Below are 13,855 nucleotides of genomic sequence, written 5' to 3' on the forward strand. Positions count from 1 at the left end.
CACTGGTAAACTAGTTTTTCTTTTTTGAAAATACAAACTCAGCTGGCATATGCCTTTATTTATTTGTCCTTTTCCCCTTTTACTGCCTGTTATACTGAGAGAAGCCTGGAGATGGGGTGGCCATGTGGCAACCATGATGACAAAAAGCACATTGAAAGGATGTCAGAGCTGGAAGTGAGAAGAATCCTGGATCTGCAATCACTTCCATATGAGCAGTTGCAAAGACCACAAACAGGCAGACTTCATTTATCTTGGCTCCCAGTAAGATAGTGGGAAACCCGTATCTGGTTAAGCCACAATCCCTGAAGATGATATCTTTTCTGAAGAAGAAAATTAGGCTCACTATTTTAAAATTTTTTCTTCAGATATGAATATTTAGAAATTTGAGCCTTGGGATTGTATTTATAGCTGCAGGTAAGAATTCTCAGGAAGGATTTAAGTAGGTATAACATAAAATAATAGCAATAATTCAGAAATAATAAAATAATTCCTTATGGCATATGTTGTAGTTACTGTGTAGAAATGTTAAAAAATCTGCAAATTATTGGCAAACCAATCAAATAGTATGAGAAACTCAATGCATAAAAGAGAGTTAAAACAAGGGGAAGGAAAAAAGGTAACTAGAGAGAAATTCAACCAGTTAACTTCCACAAATTAGAAAGATATATTGGATATTGCAACCTATTTAGCATATTATACCAAAAAATTGATTTGGGGGAAAGAATTAAATGTATTGTACTCCCAATAACATTTTAAATAGCACAGTGTCAGTATTGTATGCATATTAACAATTAAAGTATCAGCTTTATATAAAATTCATTTATTTTATTATTAAATGTATTCATTCATTTCATTCATAAGTATTTCCATTTTCAAATATTGGGCATTTACTAATTGTCAAATGCTGTTTTAGCCACTAAGGGTATAGTAGTGGACCATATAGGCATATTTCTGCTCTAATTGAGTTTGCATTTCATTGGGAAAATTAGTCGATGAGTAAGTAATTTTTTAATTTATTTTAACACGAAGATAAATGTTATGGTGACTGGGATGCACTGTATTAGGATGATCAGGAAGGCTCTCTCAGAGGAGATGATTTTTTTTTATGCCATCTTTATTAGAATAGGTTAATTTAAATAGATCAAATATTTTATAGATACAGGAAAACCCAAAACACTGTTGTTGAATGTATATACTCCATTGTGTATACTTTTATATATATGAATAAATAAATATTCAGAACCTTGTGCAAAACAACAAATCCCCATTTCTGACCCTTATCATTGAAACATTCATTTGGCATCCCAAGAGTAAACATTATCTATTCAATGGCAAGTATTGTGAGACAACAAAAAAATTTAGAAAAATGAGCAAAAACAGTTCTTGCTTAGAGTAACTCACAGCCTAATGGAGAAGTAAGTGGCAGTGACATAATATGTTAAAGAAGGTGGCAGAATTCTTTAGGAATAAGAATGTCCTTTATTGGGCAAAATACCTTGATTGGTCATTTTGGTTAGCTTTAATGGAAAAGCTATGTGACAAAAAAAAATTTAATTTGTTGTAGAGAATAAAATAAGAACAATATGGAGTTTCACTAGGAATCCAGAGTTGTGAGATGAAGGAGCCAAGGCTGGGTGAATAAGGGAGGAAGGACTCAGCAATGCGGTGTTAGGGCCTGGGCACTGATAATTGAAAAGTGAGCTGCCGTGGGCAAGGACCACGGCCCTTTAATACGACAATGCCTCAGATTTCAATTTCAGGTTTAACTGATATGTTATGTTAACTCATTCTCTCCCACATTCACTCGAATGTTTTCATATTTTCATTTTCTCTGGAACAGTGGTCCTCAAACTTAAGTTGCTATCAAAGTCACTTGGAGGGCTTCTGGAAACACAGATTTTTGGGCCCCACCCCAAGAGTTTCTAATTCAGAATGTCTGAAACAGACAGAGGATTTGCATTTTTAACATGCTCCTTAGTGATGCTGATGATGCTGATCCAGGGAGTCCGCTGCTCTAGAATAACTCAAGATCTTGCTATGGTTTGAAGTCTTTCCTGACTTTCTGCCTCATTAATTCAAAGCACTTTCTCTGTATTTTGATTTTCTCTGCAGTTACCTATAGTTAGTCCATTCCATTCTATTTCAATTATACAGTCACCTAATATATTTCTTTGGAATTGGTCTTTAGTCATTTCTTCATATGTATATATACATATGAATATATGACATGCATGACTATGATATAAATGTATATGACATATGAATGTGTGAGTATATGAGATATAGGGTAGAGAACATTATCATTATTTCTTTTGCTTCTCTTAAATAGCACTTAATTTATGATTATAGAGGCATTACATTATTACAAAAATTATTTACCCTAAAAACAAAATGATGGATACTATGATGATATATGTTTTGCAGGCTGAAATTAAATTATTATTGTTGGTATGTATTTCATATATTAAAACAAATTATAAAACAATACTTTTCATGGGCATTCTTTTAAACTCTTTTAGCATTTTAATCCTCAAAACAACCCTTTGAGGTAGGTACTATTATAATTATCCCATTTTATATATGATGACTCTGAGGCATGGACTAAAGTAAATTTCTAAGAGACACACAGCTGGACAACCCAGAACTGAAATTAGATACTCACATGCAAGAAAACCTTTTCTAAACCATGCCATAACTACTGTCCTTCATGTGAAATAATTTCCTCTAAGTCCTGTTTTAATTTCATTCTTTTAATTTTAATGCCATGATGTTTAATCCAGTTTAGGGAAGTTCTTTGTTTTTTTAATTATTTACCTAATATTATAAAACCAAGTAGGAGCATTTCTAGCCATCAGAATATTTCCTAAGAAAAGCTGAGAGAATGCTTTCCCTTTGTCCTTTCTCAGTTCACCAGCATCATGTGGAAGCAATCTGCCATTGCAAAGATAATCTCTTATTGCTCTTAGGTTGATAAATTCTGTTATCATCTTCCTAATAACAATAATGGTAATGATAAATATCACTCAGAGAATGCTTGCAACTTCACTGTGTAATTTAAGCTTGAAAACACAATGATGTAAGAGATATTCTCATTTAGGAAATAAGGAAACTGCAGAAAAAATCTCATACTCAACTTCATAAAACTCCTCCAAATTCTGTATACTAAGCATTGTGATTTCTGCATAATTGGTGGCTGAAAAATATTTGGTGAATTAAACATGAATTAAGCACATTGTCCCCAGAAATTGTGATTTAGTTATAAACCAACTGGGGGAATGGATTGTGGAAATGAATATGAACAGTAACCAAAGGTGACATAAATGTTGGCTACAACATGCAATATGACATAGAGACTACCATTTGGAGACGTTTATTGAACAAGACTCTAAGAAAATGTGGCATTTATATCAGCATGAGAAAGGAGGCAATGTGGTTGACAGTCCTTTCTCCTTTTTATTGTCTACATATATTCTACCATTCTGAAATATTTGTTTCATCAGTGTGAATTTAAAAATATTTAATATTAATATTAGATATCTTTCTAACAATTTATTTCAAGAGATAAGTATTTTTGACTTGCTAACTTTTTTGGCAAACTGCTGATTCAATTTGCATCTAGGTATATTCTAAGCATTTAGAATTCTCCCTGTGTGTATATAAATTTTGACTTTTTCAAGAACTCATTCAAAGGAGCCTAAATATTGATGTCTATGCATGTTAGGTGTGATGAAAATGTTCTATAGTTTTGAGATGATACAGAAAATACAGTGTAAATGAGGAAAAGCCATGCTTTATAATGAACAGAATGCCCAGTGTTAACCTACATGATATTCAAGTCACCAACTGGCTAATTATCAGCTGTATACTACCCTCTATCACTCTCTACTTTAAACATATTATGCAAGATAGTACCTTCCAAATAACCATTACTGCTGTTCATCAGTATTTTAAGGAAACAAAAAATAAACAAATAAATGACACACAAATGCCATAAAGTTAAATTATGCCAGCAAAAAACACTGTCTCAAAATAGTGTTCAACTTGTGAAACTTAAGCTAAAATGCAAAAATGACAGCAATTATCACAGAAATTAACAGGTTACCAAGATTGGAGTGGACCTCAGAAATTATAGTTTACCTTTTCAATTTAAGTGTAAATCACCTCAGCATTATTTTAAAGCATTTTCAGAGTCAGGGAATCATTGTGCATCTTCTTAGAAAATTAATTATCAATACTACTGAAACAATTGGCAAAGTCATATATATGCATGAATAAGTGAATGCAGCTTTCTATTTTGCTACTGCAGTTGATATTATTTGTTGGTGCTCAGTATCCATTCTTTTCTTTCTCCCTTCTCTTGCCTAAAGGGCCATGATTTTCAGATAGTTACCCTTTGGTGCTAAAACTCATTGTTAGACCCAGGAATATAGTATGTAAAATAGAAAAATGTATTGCATGTTGTAAGGCTTAATCTATCTATATAAAGCCAAAAGTAAAATTCCTAATGGCACATGGACTGCCAAAATTCTTCTGATATTTTTTCATGTTCTGTAAATTTGTTCTTTTTATTCACAATTACGCACACAATTTATTGCCCTAAGTTTGTTGACCATCCAATTGAAATTAAAGATTTCCTGCTTTAGTATGCCTAATTGTTTCCCACTCTGACTCATTTATATTTGTTTATGAGACTCATAACTAAATCAGCACTTCAATTTGGTTTCTTTTATTTCTTTTAATAAAAAAAAGCAAATGAACTGAAATGTTTTGAAAAATGAAAACATGTCAAATAGCTGGGAAAATAATACTGCAAAGATTGAATTTCTGACTGTATTACTCAGCTTGTATAAAGAACTAAATGGGTTCATGGACATCAGTTTATAAATTTACTATACCATAAATATATTGAAGGCAAGAGGTGTATCCATTTTACTTATCAGTGTATCCCAACTGCCTGCTTTTTACTAAAATCAGGCACTCAAAATATAGGTCTAGTGAAGAAATAATTTTACCAAAGTCCTGATTAAAAAATTCAATGTCCCTCATCAAGACTGATACATACTTCATTTTAAACTAGAGTAAATGTAAAGTGTGAAAGGTTATTAGGTCTGCTTTATTTAGTTTTTATAGTTTTGCCATGAGAAATATCAGAGAAGTTCACAAAACCAAATTTCTGTCAACACAGTTCAATGCCCAAATGTTTTTTAAACCTATCAACTATTTGGACTATAAACATTTCATTAAATGAGTTTGATTGGCTATTATATAAATAATAACCAAAATTGTTTTTTTACTTCCTCCCTCTTTTTACAATTATTTTACAATATCGTTCTTTTTCTTTTTCTTCCACTAAGTTATATCACTGACAGTACATGTTTTACAGTCACTCTTGCAAAATTGAAATCCCTCTGCTCATTCCCAAACATTAAAGAATCCATATTACTTCATTTCAGATAACATAAGTCTATATCAGAGTAAAAAATAGATGAATTTTTAAATACTTATTATTCTTATTCTCATGAGCCTGCTTAGGCCTGGCAGCCAACAGCACAAGGATGGCTTCTTCCCTTTGTCTTACTTGCTTACTCCACCACCCAAAAGCTTCTATTTTCTGACCTCTCCAAGTGACAGACCATGGCAGAGAGGGATTAGAAGTGAAGGGCATGGTCTGACATTACTGCACAGCTGTGCTTCTGCACGTGCCTTCTAGGAGAGGTGTGTATCAAATGCTGGCTCCTTATTTCTTTGGAGACCTCAGAGATTGGTGCTATGTCTTTGTCTAGGCTAGATAATTCCTCTAGATTCCCCTTTCATAATAACTTAAATGGCCAATCTCATAACCAATTCACCCTTAAATTCCCCTTTTTTCTCACTCCACATTTAACTGATTACTGATCACAAAGTTCTGTGGTCTCCAAGCCCTTACATTTTTCTTCAATTAAGTGCCCACTTTTCCATTCTCTTTGCTAAGTCCACAACCACATTTTCTCTGAAGAGCCAGGTTTAAATGGCTTGTAAATTGATCTTGTTGCCTGTAGGTAGCATTTCTTATCTATTTAGAGTCTCTTTCTGAACCATAAGTCTGAAATTTTTTCTTGCCTGCTTAATAGCCTTCAATGGATTATTTAAATGAAACTGTCTTGTTTAAATAATGATTCAAAAAACTCATTCTACAGATGAGAACTCCAAAGATCGAAGCGTTACAGGACTTCCCACAATTCGGTAGGGTCAGAGCTACAACCCAGTTTATTACTTCTGATTGTGTGTAGTGGCCTGCTCTGTTTCATAGCAGACCACTTGTCTTTGGTGTCCTGCACACTGAGTTGACTATCTTCAAGATGTCAAGAAATCACTAAGAAATGGGATGCTCAATTTTGTTGACAAACACAAGACTTCAAAAAGTATCTTAACATTTTTTTTTTTTTACTGTGTTCTCTTGGTCTTTTGAGTTTATAATTTAAGGCTAATATAAAAGTGGCATTTTATATTCTGGTTAGGTTCAAAACTGATTTTATCGTATGTTGGAAAAGCTGTTCTTATCAGAAATAAAAATGAAATAAAAAATACTCTTATCATATTATTCAAGATACTATATGACCTTCTGAAATTTAATCTTCAGAAACTTCTACTGTTAAAGTCCACATATTAAAGAAATAGAACATGTCCTTACTCCCTTAGACAGAATTGGTTGCTGATTATGAAACACATTATTCCAAAAAGACTTAAAGAAGCTTAGACGTTATGCACAAAAGAAGGCAATATAAATTAAAGTGAAAAAGAGCAAACACAGAAGCACTAGATAGTGTCAAGAACAGCTACAATGCCAAAGTTCTTTTAATAAAATCTTATTCATTCCCATGAGTGGAATCTATATTTGGCTCCAAGCCATTCTCAAATCAACTACAAAAAGGAAATAAACAATTTGCAATGTTCAAAATATAAGAGCAAACCAATTACTCCCTCTGATACTAACATATAAAGGAACTTCTCTTTGGAAGGTTGTAATAAAGAAGGCACTACGTTAATGAACGATATCATGAACCAGTAAATGCAATGATACAATTTCATGGGACAGATCACACTAAAGTGCAATTCTGTGAAAAGAACTCTTTGTAGCACTACAAAGGTAAGAAAGGCAGCTTCTCAGTGGTCTATACAAATTTAGGCTGATGTTGGCATATCTCGAAAAATGGCTCCAACATATTCTTCAAGTGATACTTTAAAAATAATATTTTTCTCTACATAGGGATTTTTTTACATTTAATGGCAATAAGACTTAGGTTGTTCTCCTTAAAAATATTTGAGATGCAGCTATTCTCAGTCCCCACAGAGTATAGATAGTAAACTCTAAAAGTTACCTCTACTGCAGACAGTGGTTTGGTTTTCTTATGATGATAGAGAAGCCTATTTGGGCACATGCCCAAATAGAAGACATTGTTATTTAACTGGGACTTTATTTTACTCCATTTTTTAAATTTCGAAAGCCCTATTAATTTGTTGATTTAGCAATATAAAACACATTATTCTCAAGTTTGAAAAATGTGCTTAGCTTTCCTTATTTAAATTCATGTCTTTTTATGCAAACCATTAACATTCTCTTCTAATCGGCAAATTTTAATGTTCTTTTAAAAATATGCATTTGCTAAATTAATTTCCTCAAGTAATCTCATGGCATATAGCTTGTTTTCTTTTAATATAAGGCTACAGAAAGCAAAGTCTGCATTCTGTCAAGACAGAAAATTCCCTTTGCTCACCCACAGTTCTCTTTCCAGCTCTGAAATGTTATGAGCCTGATATTTGCCAATAGATATATATTTCTTTTAATGTAATTTTCATGTATTCATTTGCCTGTAACACAAAAAATGTGCCATCCTAACTTAAAATTTTTAGTTCAAATTACATGAAGAGGGCACATGAGTCTAGCACTCACTGTACTTTGTACACCCAAGGCTGTTGTTTGATGTATAAGTTGAACCTTGTAAAACATATTAAATTTCAAGAACAGTGCTATGTGGTAAAGTTCCATGACTTCTTCTACGCTGGTCATATATAGCTTTCCTGGGTTAAAAGTCTGAACTTCACTGAGATTTTCCACAGAAGGCCTGCAGTTAAAAATGAGGGAGTTTTGATTTCTGCAAAAGCTTCAAACAGTATAAAATCTGAAGAACAGCAACAACACAATCTTAACAACATAGTAATCAAAGAGTCCAGGCATATCTACATCAAAGGAATTTGTTGTTTAAAGTTTTTCACTAAGCTGACATTTTGAAACCTTGAGTCCTCCTCTCCATTCTAAACTCTCTTGTAAAAAGATTGTGTAACAAAGCAGAAAGCATGGACAAATCTATACCAGTTGTGTTGCTGTCCATTATTATCTCTGCTCCATACTCAGGTAAGGGAGACCGCAGAGTTTTGAAAAATGGATAGCTTGCTACCAAAATGGCATGATGAACAGGAAAACAAGTTTCTTGAAGTATTAAATCTACATCAGTATAATACTTGCATGCATACAGATGGTCTATATATTTCTGCAATGTCCAGGCTTGTGGTCTAGCCAAACTGGCTTGTAGAGAAAGCTCTTTCAAGGCTCAAGTTTCCTCAGATTCTTCCACTAATAAATTGACATCTCTAATATTTCACCTAGAGATGAGATCTCATATCTGCTTGGCATGATCTACAGATCTACTACATTTTAGATTTTTGACATTTAATAAATTTATTTTTGAGAGTGATAAAGCCAGAGGTTCTCCCTCCCACCCCCACCCCCACCCCCATGCTTTGTGGTTTCTCATGGCCACAGAAACAGGAGCTTTGCTGAGACTAGGATGATATTTCTGTAAAAGTTTGTTGTGCTTGTGAGTTTCCCTCTACCCTCTGGGGACATAGTGAATTAGAGGCATTAACACCCATTTTCTTCAGTCACTCAGGCATTCCATCTTCTGGTTCTTCAGCCACCCACAGATGACTTCAACTCTGCATCTAGCAGCATCTTTTCATACATTTCCTGGAGGCCACTACCACTGCTTAGCTACTGCCACCTCTGGGACCACTGCTGTCCTCACTGCCACCAGCACTGCCATCTACACAACACCAGCCCGCCCTTCCCATGCCTCCTCTTCACATCCTCCCTCGTATCCCGCCCCAACCATCATCTTTCTGCTGCTGTAGTGGCCACCTGCCTCTTCCCTCTTATTTGTAGCTCCAACTCTGGGATTGCAAAGAGTTCCCCTCACCTCCATTCTCCTGTTTGTTTGCCATTTTTATTTTGACTGTGTTTATGGTATTTTGGGCATGCAAAATTATTTTATTTTTATAGAACCAAATAATTTTCTTCTTGCAACTGGATAGTAATTATGTTAGTCAGTGTAATCAGATACAAGAGAATAATTAGCTGCATCTAAATGTAGTATCTCATTGTGATTGGGTTAAGAATACTTTGAAGTATCTTCTATAATTTCTATTTAGACCCTTGAATCATTTTGAAGAATACTGATGCATTTTTAAATCTATGGGGCTTGGAAGTTATCTTTGCTATTTATTTCTAATTTTATAGTCTATTGCATCTTTACTATTTATTGAAATTACTTTGATGCTAGAACACCTTCAATTTTTGTGAAGGCTCTATGTGCACTAAAAAAAAAGTGTATTTAGGGGTGGTACTTTATATGTGACAATTAGACCTATGTCAATTTATATACTCTTATTAATTTTTGTTGTTTGCATTATCAGTTTCTGAGTGAGTTTACACTCAGGTTTGTGTGTGTCAATTTCTGCTTCTAATTCAGTCAATTTTTATTTTGTGTTTTGTTATATTTTGCAGTTATATTTTAGATGCATGTTGATTATGCATTTTTATAATGCTCTGGTGAGTTATTCTGTTTATCATTATGTAATACCCCTCAAGTACACTTTAGTATAATATTAATATTTCTGTCCAGGTTTATTTTGTTATTTTCCTAGAATAACTCATTTATCCTTTTTATGTGAACATTTCCATTATAATTATTTGATTTCCTTGCAAATAATGTAGATTTTGTTTTAATTCAGTGTGAGTATTTAGGTGTTGTAAAGTGAAAGTTTAGTCCATTGTGACAACTAATACAGTTGAGATTTAGTTAATTTTATTATTTAAATCTTATATTTTATTGTTTCCTAGAATGGCCAGGTATTCTATATGTAAAAATCAGCTGAAACACAAGCTCCATCATGTTCTTGGAACAAATTTATTTCCCCAATCTTAAGAATTTTAAACCTTTCAAATGTTGATTTGATGCCTGATCCATACCACACAGATTTGGGACTTTTTGGACACTGAGATGTGTGTGTGACTGAAATACACAAAATCTACTAAGAAAGATGAACATGTAAACAATGATTACAGTAGCTCCTGATGCTTTGTTCTTTAATACTGTGGGCTCGGTGGACAATTAATCGGGAGCTCAGAACAGTTTTGAGGCTGCCTTAAAATCTGTTCATGGTATAGCTCTGTGTTTTTTCACATGACCTTAAACCTCATTTAATAGGCCATGAATAATCTTATCATTTAAATAGATCACTCATTCATCCTACTTCAGAGCCTCAGCACTTTCTGTCCCTTTAACTGAAAAAAATTCTAACCTTCCTCACTTCTTCCATTTGGGCTTTTATCTCTCTCATTACTTGGTCAAAGAAATCTTCTATGATCACTTTCTAAAATAGTACATCCATTGCACCCCATCCCTCATTCTGCTTCATTATCCTTCATTGCTCACACCATTACCTGAAATCATATTTTACATTCATTTGTTTTTTTTAATTAGTTTATTGTCAGTCTTTCCAATAGAATAAATCTCATGAAGTAGAGTCTTTGTGTCTCCTGATCAACCCTGTAATTTTAGTGACCAGATTAGTGTCTTACATATAGTAGACATGGACTACATGAATGAATAAAATATCCACAATTTATAATAATTTTATAATAAGAACAGAGGCATTAACCATGAGAGTATAGCTGGATGCCTTGAGCAGCTGTTAGAAAAATAAGCTTACCAAAGCAAATATTTACTCTTTATGGCATTTTATTAAACACTCTAGAGTTAAGCAAAATAGAAAGTGGAAATAGTGTTTTAGGCCAAATCACACAGTATATTTGGCCTGAGGGATTACAGCCAGAAAGTACTCATCTGTTCATTTCAAGACATTATCCCCAGACTTTGTTCTATACTCTGGGGGCCCTTTAAAAGTTCAGAAATATTTTAGGTCTCAATATGTTTTCAAGGTGGTTTTGAGGTTTCCTTTTTCCTTATATTTAAAACACTTTTATATTCTATTTGGAACCAGAACTTAAATTATTGGAATACTACCAGTGTCTTTAATGGAAAGAAGGGTAATTTTGTCAGGTTACCATTAAATTTTGCAGACATAAACAGAATTTAGGCACCATGCATTTTATCCACATATTGGCCAACTCATTAAAATTCTGCTTCAATATGTCTACTAGCATTCACAAGAATGTAATTCGTGAATGTTATAATAGAAAAGATTCCCAGGAACTTTTAAGTTTCATTGTTGACTATTATAAATAATTATTTATTTGAAATATTGATTCAAAATTTCAATTACATTTGCTTCCAAAACCCTATAAAAATACAACAATCAGTAAGAGGAATGCTTAGATAATGTAAGTATATTGAAAAAACAGGAACATTAAATCCACAAGAGAAGAGATTGAAAAAGGAATCCCCGAAGAAAGAATTTTAAAACATGGGGTAAAAAGTTTAATCTCACTGGTGGCCAAAGCCATGCAATGTTATTAATAGCTAACAATCACTGAGAGGATAATGGATATCTGATGTGATTCCAAGAAATTGACATGAATTAATTAATTCAGTCATCATGATGATCATATTGAGATGAAACAATTATCCTTATAATTGCCTTTGTATCCATGAGGCTCTCATGGTAGTAAGTGGAGAAGCTTGAGTGTAAAGCCAGGACCTTTCAGCCCCAGAGAACACAATCTTATCCATTATGCAATACTGTCTCAGCATTATCTGTTTTTATCTGTTTGCATTCTGCCCCCTTTTCAACTATATTCTTCTTAATTTCACTGATGAAAAATGAATAAAATACTTCTAAGTAAGAGATACAAATTAAAATTTTGGTGAGAATAATCTACTCTTAATTTTCAATAGAGTGTGTGTTATGGAGTGTATGAATTATTTTTTTTGTTATTCAAAAGTGCATGGAAAGAAACAAAGTAGGGAACGTTGGTCTAAACCTAAATAGACAAAAATATTGTCATGAAATCTCACAGAAAATTTCCACACTTAAATAGATATCAAGTCCTAGATTTAAAAAAATCCTGATAAACAGTCCAAACAAAGTAGGCATAAAGGGAAATTCTAACTTGATAAAGAGGATCTACAAAATTTTATAATGAATATTCTCAATCATGAAAGACTGAATGCTTTTACCCTAATATCAGGTACAAGGCAAGAAGTCCATTCACACCACTCTCAGCCAATATAGCACTTGAGTTTTAGCATGCACAATAAGTAAAGGAAAAAGAAACAAAGAAAAGAAATTAAAAGCATACTGTTTGGAAAGAAAGAAAAAAAAACTGTCCATATTTGCAGCTGTTTGATGATAAGCTTGTGTGTTTAAAAAATCCCAATGAGTCTCCAAAAATCTCCAACAATAAATAGGTGAGTTCAGCAAAGCCACAGGATACAAGACCAGCAAACAAAAATCAATTACATATCTACATCCGAACAGTGAACATGTGGAAAGGAGAAACACATATTTCAAAGGAGAAGAATAAGGAATGCAGAAATTGACCCACACAGGTATGTCCAACTGATTTTTAAAGGTGCACAAACAGTTCACTGGAGGAAGGATAACATTTTCATCAAATGGTGCTTGAGTAATTAGATAACCATGGTCAAAAAAAAAAAAGAAATAATAATACTAAACCTCAACCTAAACTTTATTACTCATTCAAAATTTAACTCAGAGTGGATCATTGACTTAAATGTAAAGTGAATATTTATAAAACTTTTAGAAAAAAAAGAGAACATATTACATATCGAAGGCTAGGCAAAGAGTTACTGTAAGAGACACCAGAAGCACAGTCCATAATAGGAAAAAATCATCAAAATTTAAAATGTTTCCATTGGAAAAGACTCATTTAAGAGAATGGAAAGACAAACTATAGTCTGAGAGAAAATATTTGCAAACTGCATATCTGATTAAAGAAAGACTGGTATTTAGAAACTGTAAAGAACTCTCAAAATTCAAGAGTAAATAAAAGTACAATCCAATTAGAATATGGGGAAAAGACACGAACACACATTTCACCAAAGAAGATATGCAGGTGGCAAAAAAGCACATAAAAAAAGGCATTCAATATCATTAGTCATAAGGGAAATATAAATTAAAATGATAATGCAGCACCACTATACATCTATTAGGACAGTTAAAATAAAAAAAATAGTGACAATATCAAATGTTGTGTGACAATGCAGAGAAACTGGATCACTAATATATTGCTCATGAGAATGTAAAATGGTATAGTCACTCTGGAAAATAGTTTGACATTTACTTAAAAAGTTAAATGTTTGCTTACCACATGACTCAGCAATTGCACAATTAGGTATTTATCTCAGAGAAATAGAAATCTATGTCCATGCAAATCCTGTGTATGAATATTCATATCAGCTTTCTTTGTAAAAGCCCCAAACTGAAAGTCACCAGAAACTGTCTCAATAAGTGAATAAATAAATATACAGTGGTTCATTCATGCCATGGAATACAGCAATAAAAATGAATCACCTATTCATAGGTACAACTGCTTAGATGGAGCCCAAGGGCATTA

The 13,855-nt window shown here is 33.1% G+C and overlaps 1 pseudogene; it reads right to left on the minus strand.

Annotated features, from left to right (window-relative positions):
* Positions 1 to 8,143: 8,143 nt before the first annotated feature.
* Positions 8,144 to 8,910, minus strand: LOC119506801 (annotated as a pseudogene).
* Between the last annotated feature and the right edge of the window lie 4,945 nt (positions 8,911 to 13,855).

This window comes from Choloepus didactylus, chromosome 12 (assembly GCF_015220235.1).
Source record: "Choloepus didactylus isolate mChoDid1 chromosome 12, mChoDid1.pri, whole genome shotgun sequence".
NCBI lineage: Eukaryota > Metazoa > Chordata > Mammalia > Pilosa > Megalonychidae > Choloepus > Choloepus didactylus.